The sequence below is a fragment of the Anomaloglossus baeobatrachus genome, chromosome 12 (assembly GCF_048569485.1).
Source record: "Anomaloglossus baeobatrachus isolate aAnoBae1 chromosome 12, aAnoBae1.hap1, whole genome shotgun sequence".
NCBI lineage: Eukaryota > Metazoa > Chordata > Amphibia > Anura > Aromobatidae > Anomaloglossus > Anomaloglossus baeobatrachus.
Genome location: NC_134364.1, coordinates 88957307 through 88974204, shown reverse-complemented (window position 1 = coordinate 88974204; position 16898 = coordinate 88957307).

Genomic DNA, 16898 nt, shown 5'->3' with positions numbered 1-16898 from the left:
ACATTAAAAACAGGGGGAATGTCAACAGTATTTTTTAACTCTTACAGCACTGTGTAAGAGACATTAAAAGGTGAGGGATCCTGCATCTGGGTCCCGTACTGCTGATTTTATAATGCACCTGCAACTACAATAAAGTTTTTCCGGCACTGAAGCTGCTGCGGTCGGTTTTCTTTCTTTCCTCCTCCATGGATACATTTGGACTCTCTCCTTTCCCGACCAGCACGCTCTGACCGGACTTTCTCTGAGCTGAGAGCTGCCTTCCTCACACGTGGATTTACCGCACATTTAATCGTATGAACGTATATCTTACCATCATATAAAAATAAACACCAGACAATAGACAGTGATTGAAAAATATCAAAAGGAAAAAAATCAAATTTGAATATCAAGATTTTCTATTTATTCAATAGCGTTATCATTTACAATATAGAAATCATTCTTGTCACCATGGTAGGATCTCAGGGGGCACTCCTCTACAATGTGCTGGATAGTTTGACGATCTGCTCCACAGTCACAGGTCGGAGAGTTTCCCCACTTATACATAAAATCTGCACAGACGCCAAAGTTTGTTCTGATACGATTTAGAGTAACCCATGTTTTCCTTGGTAGATTGAAGCCTGGTGGAGGGTTTTGTAAATTAGGGAACATTTGTGGATCACCTTTTACTAAATTGACCCAAAGTTCTCGCCATTTCTCCTCTAAATTGAAGTTTTGTTCATGCAAGGTGATTGCAGTTCGGATGGGTGGATGTCTTGATTTCAATCGTTGTTTTGTAACATCTCTGATATTTTGGTGTATTGGAAGTTTTTCATTATTCACTACTTTAGTGTATTCTTTAAGTCTTCTTAGATTTTTGTCTTCTTAGATTTGCGGGTGCGATATGACCCAGCACAGGTAACCAGTGAACAGGTGTAGGTCTAATAGCACCAGATATTATACGCAAAGAGTTGTTCAGCTGAGTGTCAATTAAGTTTACATGACAGCTATTTAACCATGCTGGAGCACAGTATTCTGCAGCAGAGTACACCAGGGCAAGAGTAGATGTTCTCAAAACAGATGTTGCCGAGCCCCATGAGGATCCACAAAGTTTCTGAATAATATTATTACGTGCTTTCAGTTTCTGTGCCAATTTATCCAGATGGGATTTAAAAGTTAGACTTCTATCAAGGGTTACACCTAAGTACTTAGGATTGAAATTGTGTTTAACAGATTGGCCTTCAAATTGTACTTTAAGTTCAGTCTTGGCACTTGCATTGTGTAAATGAAAGCAACAAACTTCCGTTTTTGATGGGTTAGGTTTTAATCTCCATTGTCGGAAGTACTTTCCCATTACACTAAGATCTTTTGTAAGAACGTCCTCTGCTTCCTCCATTGTTTTGCTTACCATAGCAAGTGCCCAGTCATCGGCATATCCAAATTTCCGTGACACTGTTTTAGGAATATCAGCTAGGTACAGGGCAAACAGGAGAGGTGCCAGCACTGATCCCTGGGCCAGTCCGTTGTTTAAAGATTTCTTACAACTGGTTGAATCGCCCATAATAAGATGAAAAGTTCGATTTGCAATCATATTGTTCAAGAGGTACATCATTTTCTTACATGGAATCACCTTCAGAAATTTATATAAAAGTCCTTCCCTCTACACAGTATCATATGCGGCAGAGAGATCGATAAACGCCACTGAAACTTTCTTGTTCTTCTGGAATTCAGCTTCAATGAGAGTTGTCAAAGCTAAGACTTGGTCACTACAGTTTCGAGCAGGTCTGAAGCCGGCTTGCTCTATAGGTATTGAGTCGAAAATCTTTAGACTGATCTTGTTATATATTAAGCGTTCTAAGAGCTTATATAAGAAACTCAACAAGGCAATGGGTCTATAGCTTGATGGATTATCTTCAGGCTTCCCAGGTTTTAACAATGCAATTATTTTGGCATGTTTTAATTTACTAGGGACTTGAGCATTCTCCATAATATCTGAGAAGAACTTTGCTATCCATTTTTTCGCATAAGGTCCACCGTTTTTGAGAAATTCAGGATGGATCCCATCAGAGCCGGGAGCTTTGTTAATTTTAGTTTCAGCAAGGGCAATTTCAATGTCACAGGTTGTAAAAGCACGTGAGTATTCTTCAGATGGCGCCACTGATGATTTTAGTAGCTTAAACTTACTTTTAACTTCTATGGTGTGAGCTCGGTCTTTTGGGCTTCTTGATATGTTCACAATATGTGCTGCAATTTGATTTGAAGTTATAGAATTCGTTTTGTGCTTTACTTTACGATTTCCTTCTAGTTTTCTTAAAAGAGACCATGCTTTTCTGCTGGACCTTTTAAAGTCCAAATTCTCAACTGTTTCCATCCATTTAATACAACGTGCTGCATTCAGTTTGTTCAACAATTCCTCACCAATTTCACCATCTTCACTCAAGAAATTGTCTGTACAGTTGTTCACATTCATCAGACCATCCTGGGATATATTCTTTGCGAAAGCCACGTGGTATTGATTTCTTTGCAGCTGTAATAACTGCTTTACAAAACCGTTCATAGTTTTTACTGATTGGTGGTATCCAGCCGATACACTTATCAAGGTGATCTGCAAACTTCTTCCAGTTGGCTTTGGCAAGGTTCCATCGAGGACGCGGATACGACGTTACAAGAGGAATAGATACTCCAATGGTGATGATGACAGGGCGATGCTGGCTACGAGGGAAATGTTTGACAACACATCGAGATGTAGACAAAGGTTGATTGTTTCTATTGCGTGAGACAAAACATAAGTCAGGATTGTATCCTCTCTGCCAGGCTGCTGACTGGAAAGTTCTTTGCATCAAAAACGAGGAATATATTATGCGCCTCAGACCAGTTTACCAGATACTCGCCATTGTCATCGTTGCTAGCATATTGCCAAAGCTCGTGGTGGCTATTAAAATCTCCTATGTATACAGTAGGGTGTGGGTGAACATGAATGACCTCTGTGGGCCATTGTACTGCAGGAGGCTTGTAAAAATTAACAATTGTGATATCGCCAACTTTGCTCACAACTTCATGGATGTCATTTTCAACAGATGTAGATACAAGCATTGCGTTTTCAATGTTACTTTTCACATATGTGGCTACACCGTAATGAGTCATATGTAGCACCAATTAGATCAAAGCCATAGATGGAGCCACGAACTAGGAGTTGATCTTCATTTTCAACATGCGTTTCCTGAAGAACAAGTACATCTATTTTATCAGTGAGGAACTTGTGGAGGAAAACACATTTTAGGCGGCTGATACCTTCAATATTAATTTGGCAGATATTCACCATGGGTCCAAGATCTTTCATTTGAGGAGTGACATTTGTGACAATACCATTAGATTTTTTAGGCATTGTCAAAGTTGTTCCTTTGTTCCTCTGTTGATTATCAGGTATGAGGTAAGATATACTGACCAGGAAATCTAGATATAACTTGACTGTTTGGTCATCAAGATTGTTAGTCCTTTAGCGTTACCCAGGGTGCACCACGTGGAGGCGGACTAACATTGCACCCCTTACCGCACAAGGTAACACAGATGGTTTGAGTGGTGCAGGATTTATTTCTATCGCTGCTGCTGTTTTGGATTTTCTCCTCTGGAATCCTTTGCACACTCTGTTTCCATTTTGTTATTGAGGAACCGTTACCTTTTGGATTGTGCATATCACCACGTTGATATTATGGAGGTTATGGACAGCACCAGTGCACTATCATCAGAGACTTCAGGTGTGCAGGCGGGCCGAGTGGATGCGGCTTCTTTCTTTGAGGAATGCAACACGAGAAAAGATACTGAGGTACTGGGCGTAAAAGCACTGGAATACAAAATACAATCCCTTTCTGAAAGGGAGGTCCGGTTGTTTTGGACTATTAAGTCTCTTAATTCATATGTGGACTGCAACAGGGTCCCTAGGGGCCTTCGTATTATTAAATCCTTGGCACATTTTCAGGATGATATTGCCTTCACTAAAGAATGGGAGGACATTCAATTGGACTGTTCTATGAAATTACTACATCCGGTATTAAAGGAAAAATGAAAGTGATTATGCCATTCTGAATGTAGAATTGGATAAATTAAAACAGGACACTCAGGCATGGGTAACTGAGGAATATTGGTTGTCTTTTGTACAGAAACTGGATAAAAAAATAATTGATATACAGTCAGATATTAAAAATAAAAAAGGGAGAAATTTTTGAGGGACAAACATGACTATGACACGAAACAGATTTTTTGTTGGACCAAAGATAGAACTGGAAATTATAAAAAGAGGTCCTATATGAAGACCAAAAAACAAGGTTATCAAGAGAAAGGATACTGGACCACAGACTCAGAGTCCAGTGGTTCTGAGGAAGTGGTACCAGGCCCCTCAGGTGCGGCCCCCCAAAAATTGCTACTCCTGCCCCTTTAGGAAACGTATCCGACGGGGTGGCAGGAAGAGGCACAAGGGGAAGGGGCCGCAAGAGAAAGTCTGTTTCGTGGAGAAATTGGTTGACGTTTTGCCCCCTGTTTCCCCCGAGAAAAGTGCAATCATTAATTTGTCTAGTCATGAGCTTACGGATGACATGGTGACGGTACTGTCGAGGGGCTTAAATTTTTGTATCCCTGAAGGGTTTGATTTTGTGGATTTTAAGATCGACTTGTATAAGGCTATGAGAAAAATTCACGTGTATAAATTTTTTCAACATACACCTACAAATATTGGTGAGGTTCCAGAGGGTCACAAACCATGCACGGTGGAAAGAAAAAAGAATTTTGATGTTACAGGAGCTTTTGATCCAGATAGAATTCAAGAGGCGGCGTTATTACTAAGCCTCAATGATTCTGAGCTGGACCAGGAGCTCGATTTAAATAAAATCAGTGAACTAATGAGGTTCACAGAAGGTATAAAATCAGATTTTCATCCCCCAACCATGCCTGGTAATTTGATAGATCTCTTTCAGGACACAGTCTTGAAAGAAATAGAAGCTCTGGTTTATCCAAGCCTAAGTAAAAATTTAACGGAGCATGAATTGAACGCTGTTCACATTATGCGATCGTGGAAGGACACTGTATTTCGAGAAGCTGACAAGGGGGGAAATATAGTGCTCCTAACCCGTTCTGCATATGTGCAGGAGTGTTTAAAGCAACTCCAAGATCGTGCCACATATATCCCCTTAATGTTCAACCCCACTGGTGATTATAAAAAAACTGCTCACGCGGTTACTGGACAAGTATGTGACTCTTAAATTTCTTTCCCGCACACAAGCGGATAAATTGATTCCACCTTTTCCGACAAGGCCCCATTGGTATTGTATACCTAAAGTACACAAAAATATTGACAACCCGCCCGGCCGCCCGATAGTGGCAGGGATTGGGTCATTAACGGAACCCCTTTCGCATTACCTAGATTGGTTATTGAGACCATTATTGACACATATTCCCTCCTATGTTAAAGATAGTGGAGATTTTGTGTCATTATTACAAGGTATCACGTGGCAAGAGGGTTTCAGCCTTACTGCAATTGATGTGGAAAGTCTGTATACCCGTATTCCACAGACTTTGGGTATACAAGCAACAAAAGAGATAGTAGTAGCCAATTGTGGAAAAAGTTCTCTTTTGTGAGTTTGTGGGTGAGGCTATGGAGTTTGTATTATCAAAAAATGCCTTCATGTTTTTGGAAAAATGGTATGTACAGTGCGGGGGTACAGCAATGGGTACCCCCGTATCTTGTGCAATGGCGAACATCTTCTTGGGTTTTTTTGAGAGTAAATATGTTTTCAGCAACTCAAACCCTTTTCTAAAACACATAAAACATTATTTACGGTATGTGGACGACGTGTTCATGGTGTGGGATGGCACGGAGGAGGTTTTTTTGGAGTTTGTGTCATACCTTAACAACACCAACACCATGAACATGTCGTTCACCGCTACCTTTGGAGGTGATTCAATTAATTTTTTAGATGTAGAGGTGTCAGTGAAAGAGGGCAGAATTTCCACCAAAGTATTTAGGAAGCCCACAGCCTCTAATTCTCTTCTCCATTATAGTAGCGCTCACCCACAGCATACAAAAGCCGCATTGCCTTACTCGCAATTTTTGAGATTGCGGAGAATTAATGACAATAGAGACAATTTTGCGGAACAGGCTTTGGATCTTAGACATAGATTACAGCAACGGGATTATCATGAGATGCTTCTAGATTCAGCCTATGAAAGGGTTATGTCGTTGGAGTCACATACCGGTCACAGTAATCCACGAGAGAAAGTAAAAAAGAACAAGACAGCAAAAAAAGATTTGTATTAAGTTTCAAGTTTGGCCCTCTAGACAGCGCAATAAGGAAAGCGCAGAATAATAACTGGCATATTTTGGAAAGAGATCCAGATTTGAACAAAATGACAGGCTGTAGACCTTTAATTGCCTACAGACGGTGCCACAACCTGAGGGACTTACTTGTGAGGAATAGGTTGACCAGTTCAGGCACATGGCTTGATAAACATTCCCCTGTAGGGAATTTTCGCTGTGGCCAATGTAGATTCTGCAACCTACACCTCACGGGGGATTCATTTCAGATTGGATCACATGAACACAGAGTTAGACAGTTCATATCTTGTAAAACCAGATTCGTGGTGTATGCAATATTTTGCCCATGTGGAAGATTCTACATTGGTAAAACCATCAGATGCATGTATGTGCGTTTTAAAGAACATTATAATTCTATTTCCATGGGCAAAGGCTCCCCAAGATTAATTGACCACATACGTGATGAACATGGAGGCAAAGCGGACACTTAACGTTTCGCTGGCCTAGTGAGAGTTAATTTACCTCCTCAGGGAGGCGATCACCACAAATTGTTATCACGTATGGAGGCCAAACTAATAATAGAATTGGGAGCACAGGGCAGTCTAGGATTAAATGACCGTAACGATATGACAATGTTCTTATGAAAGAAAAATTTATGGCGACCCAGTACCAGAATGTAATATAAATTTGGGAGATTTTGTACACCCTTTGTATATTCTTTTCTTGTTTGTATGTATTTTTGTTTTTAATTCATGGTATGACATAATTGTATGTACCTTTTTAATGTCTCTTACACAGTGCTGTAAGAGTTAAAAAATACTGTTGACATTCCCCCCGTTTTTAATGTGTGTTGATGCGGTCTTGATGCACTCCCCTTTTTAAGGGAAGGAGGTCCGTACTCGCATGTGGACCCGTGGAAGCCTGATTTGCAGGCGAAACGGCCGTCGTCCTCAGGTGAGGGATCCTGCATCTCGGTCCCGTACTGCTGATTTTATAATGCACCTGCAACTACAATAAAGTTTTTCCGGCACTGAAGCTGCTGCGGTCGGTTTTCTTTCTTCCTCCATGGATACAGAAACTGTTAGTGTCTGGGTAGGAGCCCAGGCACTGTCAGCAAGGTCGGCAGATGGTGGTGGCCGTCTGCAGGAGTAGGTGCAGGTCAGCGGAACCGTAGGCTCGGGGATGGGTGGTGGCCCGCCGGTAACGAGCCGGGGAGCAGATCTGTACCAAGCACAAGGCAGGGCCATCAGACCCCGACCAGGCTAGGAGCCGCCGAAAAGTTCAAATCAGATAGTGACCGGGACCTCAGGGGTTCCCTCACACCCAAGACCCGACAGAAGGCAACCGTCCACAGAGTGAGGATAAAAAGCCACCGCCATAGGCTAGAGATCCAAGGGCCAGCGCCTGCGGGCAAAACGGGCTCCTACGGTACATACACGCCGGGGAGCGGACTACCGTTGGGCAACCATTGAAGTCGATTCTTTCTACTAAGGTGCAGGGAAAGACAGCCACATCAACCTGTCCGGGGAGAGCAAAGACACGGCAGCCGGCTGCGGGACCCGTCCATCCGGCTGTTTGGTTTACCAGAGACTCTGTGAATCTGTGCCTGAGTGAGTACAACAGTGCCATCCGGCACCGCGGCTGCTGCCTCCGCAACCCTGCACCCCAGCTATCCTGCCTCCCCGTATCGCCACCAGGCCCTGGGATCACCAACCCCTACCCACGGAGGGGGAACCGACATCCTAGCTGCTCCCTGCCATCGCTCCCGGGATCCCCGTCACCAGCAGCGGTGGTGCCCATTATCACCACGACCCTTTGGGTGGCGTAACAAACTATCTCCCCAAACAAACCACCCCCCTTTTCACTCATGGGTAAGGAGCGCTGCTCGAGTCCCCGGGTCCGGCCCACTGCTCGAGCCACCGAGCAGCAGCAGAAGTCCCCGGACCCGAGCGTAGCGAGTGCGGCCCCTCCGCCCGCGACAGACCCAGTGATGGAAGTAGATGTGATCGGACCAATGAAGATCTTGACCGACCCGGTGACAGCAGGTAGGGGACGTCTGAGGAACAGCAGATGGAGAGGGGGGGAGGAGGAGACCGGAGAAGCAGAGGCACAAGAATGGGGGCAGAATAGAGATTGTGGAGGGGGCAGATCGGAGGAGACACATCGGCAGGAGGACTCATCGGCATGGGGCAGGGGCATCACGGGAGCGCGCAATACTGACAGAGGGAGCAAGAGCGGTGATCAGAAAGCAGTGGCAGCAGAGGTATGGTACTACAAGTACAGCCGGTGCATGGCGCAGACATGCTTGGGGAGGGCTCCCCAGGCCCCAACAAGCCTGGGGAGGGCAGTCACCCCCAGGTCAGACCGCCTCACTGCACGCTGATTGGAGCGATTGCGCGTCAAAGCAGGTTCTCTCCGATCAGTGCTGCAGGAGTGGGGGGGGGGCGCCATGTTTGATCTCCAGCTATGGTCTGCTGCAGCTGCACCTCATAGCAGGATCTCACAGGATTGCACTGTTTGAGGCATTATTTTAGCCAAAAACAATGCGATCGATGTGGTTGGCGGTTCAGATTTGAACAGCCAATCAGAACGATCATCGATGGGGGGTGGCGATGCCACTGCCCCTGATGGCAAGCAAAGGTCCCCTGCTGTAAGAAACATCAGGGGATATCATTTGAAAGCAGTTGCTATGGCCACGGCAATCAAATGAATTTTAGGCAGTAACGTTACGTCCCTGGTCGTTAAGTCACGTAAAAATAGGACGTAACTTTAAAGCCCACAGTCATAAAGGGGTTAATCTTGCTACACTTCTCCCTCTTCCAAGTGGGGAGTGTCCCACCTCTGACACCTTGGTGGAAGAGGTAGTCGACTCTACATGACATAGCTCTACATGAGTGCCTTGCTCTCCTGAGGCAAGTGCTCTCACTGAAGCCTGCAAGATGGCAGCCAACATCTACTTTGCATGGAAGACAAAAGACTTTATCGCCACCATGAGGCCATAGAAGAACTGATGGAAGCTTTGCTACTGCCAGACAGAGTTGCGGTGAGCAGGGTTGAGGCCTACATTGGAGGAATCAAGGGACGCAGTAAGAAATGCTCTTGCTGACAGAATAACCAAAGAAGCAGTAATGCGACCACTTACCACAGAAACAGTCAGCCAATCTGTGCTCCTTAATTGACCCCGATGTGAAGAAGAAATGAAAGATGGAAAGTCTTGAGAAAACATTGTCCTGACTGTCCTGACCATACAAAGCAAGTCTCAGAAGAAGATGAGGACTGAGATAGGGTTAGGCTGTGGGCTGTCTTATATATTTTCTTTTTGCTCCCCAAAAATGCACTAGGGCTTATTTTTGGAGGAGGTCTTATTCTTGGAGAAACACGGCTGGGGGGTAAGTTTACCCCCCCCCCACTTCCCAGAAGACTCATACTTACCAGACCCGGATGTCTGCAGGTCTCCTAGGTCCTCCTGTGATCTCCGGTGGGTGCTGCACTTCATCCTCCCCTGCTTCTGGCTGACACGCTCACACACATATCAATCACATCACATCCCATCCAGCGCTTCCGGCTGCAGGAAATGATGTGAGGAAGTCACGTGTGTGTCGGCAGGTCCTTGCGCTCCACCGCACAGCCTCTCAGGATTCTGCCTGCGAGAAGAAATCGGTGTCGCTGGATGTGGTGACTATGTATGCGAGTGATTCCATGTATGTGATCCAATGTTTGTGTGTGATCACTGCAGGTCCTCTGCTTGGCGTCTGGTGAGTGTGATTATGGGGAGGGCTTATATTTAAGCCGTGCTGCGAAAATGCTGAAAATCTCTGCTAGGGATTATTTTTGGGGGAGGTTGTCTTTTTGGAAAAACACTGTAGTTTCTTCTTGTCACTGCAATACAAGACTTTTGTGGGAGTATCAAATCCATTTGCGAAGTCCAAATAAATCACATCAGCTGTATTGCCAATATCCAGATTTGCACTTGCCTCCTCATAGAAACCCAACATATTGGTTAGACACTACTTATCTTTAATGAATCCATGCTGGTTATTAATTGTTATATTATTCTCTCTAATATGTTGTTACAGGTCATCTCTTAAAATGCCCTCAAAACTCTTGCATACCACTGATTTCAGATTTGCTGGACGGTAGTTCACTTTATCCACCCTCCTTACTTTTCTTAAATTTTGGTACCACATCTGCTATTCTCCAATCCTGAAGTACCAACCCTGTTACAAGAGAGTCTAAGAAGATTAAACACAGCGGATTGTCAATTACTGAGCTCAATTCTCTCAATATTCGTGGATGAATGCCATCTGGCCCGTGGGATGTCAATGTTTCATTTACTTAAATGCAGGTGTACTTCTATTAAATATCAGGTGGTTAATTTTGACTTGTTGAATGATCCCTGGAACAGTCAGTTCCTTGGTGAACACGGATGAAAAGTTTAATATCTCAGCCTTTTCTTTGTCGTCTATAATTATCCAGTTATCCTTCATGGGGCCGATACCATCCTTTTTTTCCTTTTGGCATTTATGTATTTGTAAAAAATGTAGGGGTTAATTTCAAGGTCTTTAGCTATTTTTGTTTTAGTAGCTAATTTTGCTAGTTTGATTTGGCTTTTACATTTCCTATTGAGATCTTTATACTCCTGAAATGCCATTTCTGTTTTCTTAGCCTTCATGATTTTGAATGTCCTTTTTTTTTTTTTTGTTTTATTATACTTCGTACTGTCTTGTGGTTTATTTTTATTCCTTGACATTTTATCACCAGAGGGTATAAGTCTTTTTTTTACAGGACTCTAGTAGTATATCCTTAAACTTGCCCCATTTATGTTTGGTATCCCCAGTTACCATGACACTGTCCCAATTGTCACGATTAAGCTCTTCCCTAAATTTGTTGAAATCAGCTTTCCTAAAATTCTAGGTTTTAGCATTTCCCCTTTGAAATGTTTTATTGAATATTACATTGAAACGTACCATATATTACTTGGATACCAATCAATCTGCCACAGTTGTTTTTACTCTGGGCTCACGGCATTGGCATTGTATGACAAACACCTTGGATTATCTGGGTCCCTTTCATACAATGCAGTTTGCCAAATCCAGGATCCATCAGTTTTGGGTCATTACATCAGTTCCGATGAGGTTATCAGTACCGTGGTAATACCACATTGAGATCCTGAGAGTTAGGGGGGTTTTACACGTTGCAAAATCACTTACGAAATATCATCGGGGTCACGTAGTTAGTGGTGCACATCTGGCGCCGGTAGCGACATCGCAACGTGTAAATCCTAGGGTGCGACGATAAACTATCGCAAAAGCGTCAAATCGTTGATCTGTGTAGCGTCGTTCATTTCCATAATGTTGGGTTGACCGCAGGTACGATGTTTGTCGTTCCTGCAGCTCCACACATCGCTGTGTGTAAACCCGCAGGAGTGACAAACATCTCCTTATCTTCGTCCCGACGGCAATGCGGAAGGAAGTAGGTGGGCGGGATGTTACGTCCCGCTCATCTCCGCCCCTGCGCTTCTATTGGACAGCCGATTAGTGACGTTGTGGTGACGCCGAATGCACCTCCCCCTTGAAGGAGGGATAGTTAGGCAGTCACAGCGACGTCGCCGAGCAGGTATGTGCGTGTGAAGCTGCTGTAGCGATAATGTTCGCTACGGCAGCAATCACCACATATTGCATGTGCGACAGGGGCGGGTACTATCGCGCTCGGCATTGCTAGTCGATGCTAGCGATGTCGCAACGTGTAAAGTACCCCTTAGTTTAGAGTTAGATAAAATATGTTTGTCGATCTGGGCAATCATTTCCTCAATTTTGTGGGCCTTCATTCCCCACTTGTTGAACAAATCCGATCACCACACACAGAAGGCTGTTGGGCCCCAAAAATTCCAGACCCAGAAAATTCTGCGTTCTCAAAATCCTGCACTCCAAATATTCCAGGCCTAGAAAATTCTGCGCCCTGGAAAATTCCAGGCCAGTAACATTTTGTGCCCTAAAAATTCCAGCCCCAGAAAACTGTGCGCCCAGGAAAATCCTGCACCCCCAAAATTCCAGGTCCAAAACATTATGCGCCCCAAATATTCTAGGCACCAAAAATTTGCGCCTAAAAAATCCCAGGCCTGAAAAATTCTGCGCCCCAAAAATTCCAGGCCTGGAAATTCTGCGCCCCAAAATTTCTAGGTCTGGAAGATTCGAGGTCCAGAAAATTATGCACCTCAAAAATTCCAGGTCCAAAAAATTCTGCGCCACAAATTCTAGGCCCTGAAAAATTCCAGGCTTGGAAAATTTTGCACCCAAAAAATTCCAAGTCTGGAAAATGCTGTGCCCCAAAAATCCCAGGCCTTGAAAATTTTGCACCCCATAAATTTGACCCCGAAAAAATTCTAGGTCCAGAAAATTCTATGCCCCAAAAATTCCAGGCCTGGAAAATTTATGGTCCAGAAAATTCTGCAGCCCTAAAAATTCCAGGTCCAGAAAATTCTGCTTCCCAAAAATTCCAGGTCCGAAAAATTCTGCACCCAAAAAATGCCAGGCCTGGAAAATTCTGCACCACAAAAATTCCAGGCCTGGAAATTCTGCACCCCAAAAAAATCTAGGCCTGTAAAATTCCAGGTCCAGAAAATTCTGCACCCCAAAAATTCTAGGCCCGGAAAATGCTGCACCCCAAAAAATTTAGGCCTGGAAAATGCTGCACCCCAAAAATTCCAGGCCTGGAAATGTTGCACCCCAAAAATGCTAGGCCTGGAAATTTCCAGGTCCAGAAAATTATGCACCCCAAAAAATCTAGGCATGGAAAATTCTGCACCCCAGAAATTCCAGGTCCAGAAAATTCTGCACCCCAAAAATTCTAGGCCTGGAAATTCTGCACCCCAAAAATGCCAGGCCTGGAAATTTTGCACCCCAAAAAATCTAGGCCTGGAAATTTCCAGGTCCAGAAAATTCTGCACCCCAAAAAATCTAGGCCTGTAAAATTCCAGGTCCAGAAAATTCTGCACCCCAAAAATTCTAGGCCTGGAAAATTCTGCACCCCAAAAAAATCTAGGCCTGGAAATTCTGCACCCCAAAAATTCTAGGCCTGGAAAATTCTGCACCCCAGAAATTCCAGGCCTGGAAAATTCTGCACCCCAGAAATTCCAGGCCTGGAAAATTCTGCACCCCAGAAATTCCAGGCCTGGAAAATTCTGCACCCCTAAAATTCTAGGCCTGGAAAATTCCAGGTCCAGAAAATTCTACACCCCAAAAATTCTAGGCCTGGAAAATTCCAGGCCTGGAAACTTCTGCACCCCAAAAATTCTAGGCCTGGAAATTTCTGCACCCCAAAAATTCTAGGCCTGGAAAATGTTGCACCCCAAAAATGCCAGGTCCAGAAAATTCTGTGCCTCAAAAATGCTACGCCTGGAAATTCTGCACCCCAAAAATTCCAGGTCCAGAAAATTCTGCACCCCAAAAAATCTAGGCCTGGAAAATTCTGCACCCCAGAAATTCCAAGCCTGGGAAATTCTGCACCCCAAAAAAAATCTAGGCCTGTAAAAATTCCAGGTCCAGAAAATTCTGCACCCCAAAAATTCCAGGTCCAGAAAATTCTGCGCCCCAAAATTTCCAGTCCTAGAAAATTCTGCACCCCAAAAATTCCAGGTCCAGAAAATTCTGCACCCCAAAAAATCTAGGCCTGGAAAATTCTGCACCCCAGAAATTCCAAGCCTGGGAAATTCTGCACCCCAAAAAAAAATCTAGGCCTGTAAAAATTCCAGGTCCAGAAAATTCTGCACCCCAAAAATTCCAGGTCCAGAAAATTCTGCGCCCAAAAATTTCAGGCCTGGAAAATTCTGCGCCCCAAAAAATTCTAGGCCTGGAAATTCTGCGCCCCAAAAAATTCTAGGCCTGGAAAATTCCAGGTCCAGAAAATTCTGCACGCCAAAAATTCTAGGCCCGGAAAATGCTGCACCCCAAAAAAATTTAGGCCTGGAAAATGCTGCACCCCAAAAATGCTAGGCCTGGAAATTTCCAGGTCCAGAAAATTCTGCACCCCAAAAATTCCAGGTCCAGAAAATTCTGCACTACAAAAAATCTAGGCATGGAAAATTCTGCACCCCAAAAAAATCTAGGCCTGTAAAAATTCCAGGTCCAGAAAATTCTGCACCCCAAAAATTCTAAGCCTGGAAATTCTGCACCCCAAAAATTCTAGGCCCGGAAAATTCCAGGTTCAGAAAATTCTGCACCCCAAAAATTCTAAGCCTGGAAATTTCTGCACCCCAAAAATGCCAGGTCCAGAAAATTCTGTGCCTCAAAAATGCTACGCCTGGAAATTCTGCACCCCAAAAATTCCAGGTCCGGAAAATTCTGCACCCCAAAAATTCTAGACCTGGAAAATTCTGCACCCCAAAAAATCTAGGCCTGGAAAATTCTGCACCCCAGAAATTCCAAGCCTGGGAAATTCTGCACCCCAAAAAAATCTAGGCCTGTAAAAATTCCAGGTCCAGAAAATTCTGCACCCCAAAAATTCTAGGCCTGGAAAATTCTGCGCCTCAAAAATGCTACACCTGGAAATTCTGCACCCCAAAAATTCCAGGCCTGGACAATTCTGCACCCCAAAAATTCCAGACCTGGAAAATTCTGCACCCCAAAAAAATCTAGGCCTGGAAAATTCTGCACCCCAAAAATTCCAGGCCTGGAAAATGCTGCACCCCAAAAATTCTAGGCCTGGAAAATTCCAGGTTCAGAAAATTCTGCACCCCAAAAATTCCAGGCCTGGAAAATGCTGCACCCCAGCAATTCTAGGCCTGGAAAATTCCAGGTTCAGAAAATTCTGCACCCCAAAATATCCAGGTCCAGAAAATTCTGCACCCCAAAAATTCTAGGCCTGGAAAATTCTGCACCCCAAAAAAATCTAGGCCTGGAAAATTCTGCACCCCAAAAATTCCAGGCCTGGAAAATGCTGCACCCCAAAAATTCTAGGCCTGGAAAATTCCAGGTTCAGAAAATTCTGCACCCCAAAAATTCTAGGCCCGGAAAATTCTGCACCCCAAAAATTCCAGGCCTGGAAAATTCTGCACCCCAGAAATTCCAGGCCTGGAAAATTCTGCACCCCAAAAATTCTAGGCCTGGAAAATTCTGCACCCCAGAAATTCCAGGCCTGGAAAATTCTGCACCCCAGAAATTCCAGGCCTGGAAAATTCTGCACCCCAAAAATTCTAGGCCTGGAAAATTCTGCACCCCAAAAATTCTAGGCCTGGAAAATTCCAGGCCTGGAAATTTCTGCACCCCAAAAATTCTAGGTCTGGAAAATGTTGCACCCCAAAAATGCCAGGTCTGGAAAATGTTGCACCCCAAAAAAAATCTAGGCCTGTAAAAATTCCAGGTCCAGAAAATTGTGCACCCCAAAAATTCTAGGCCTGGAAAATTCTGCGCCTCAAAAATGCTACACCTGGAAATTCTGCACCCCAAAAAATCCAGGCCTGGACAATTTTGCACCCCAAAAATTCCAGGCCTGGAAAATTCTGCACCCCAAAAAAATCTAGGCCTGGAAAACTCTGCACCCCAAAAATTCCAGGCCTGGAAAATTCCAGGTTCAGAAAATTCTGCACCCCAAAAAATCTAGGCCTGAAAATTTCCAGGTCCAGAAAATTTTGCACCCCAAAAATTCTAGGCCTGGAAAATTCCAGGTCCAGAAAATTCTGCACCCCAAAAATTCCAGGCCTGGAAATTCTGCGCCCCAAAAAATGTAGGCCTGGAAAATTCCAGGTCCAGAAAATTCTGCACCCCAAAAAATTTAGGCCTGGAAAATGCTGCACCCCAAAAATTCCAGGCCTGGAAATGTTGCACCCCAAAAATTTTAGGCCTGGAAAATTCCAGGTTCAGAAAATTCTGCACCCCAAAAAATCTAGGTCCAGAAAATTCTGCACCACAAAAAAATCTAGGCCTGTAAAATTCCAGGTCCAGAAAATTCTGCACCCCAGAAATTCCAGGCCTGGGAAATTCTGCGCCTCAAATGCTACACCTGGAAATTCTGCACCCCAAAAATTCCAGGCCTGGAAATTCTGCACCCCAAAAATTCCAGGTCCGGAAAATTCTGCACCCCAAAAATTCTAGACCTGGAAAATTCTGCACCCCAAAAAATCTAGGCCTGGAAAATTCTGCACCCCAGAAATTCCAAGCCTGGGAAATTCTGCACCCCAAAAAAATCTAGGCCTGTAAAAATTCCAGGTCCAGAAAATTCTGCACCCCAAAAATTCTAGGCCTGGAAAATTCTGCGCCTCAAAAATGCTACACCTGGAAATTCTGCACCCCAAAAATTCCAGGCCTGGACAATTCTGCACCCCAAAAATTCCAGACCTGGAAAATTCTGCACCCCAAAAAAATCTAGGCCTGGAAAATTCTGCACCCCAAAAATTCCAGGCCTGGAAAATTCTGCACCCCAGAAATTCCAGGCCTGGAAAATTCTGCACCCCAAAAATTCTAGGCCTGGAAAATTCTGCACCCCAGAAATTCCAGGCCTGGAAAATTCTGCACCCCAGAAATTCCAGGCCTGGAAAATTCTGCACCCCAAAAATTCTAGGCCTGGAAAATTCTGCACCCCAAAAATTCTAGGCCTGGAAAATTCCAGGCCTGGAAATTTCTGC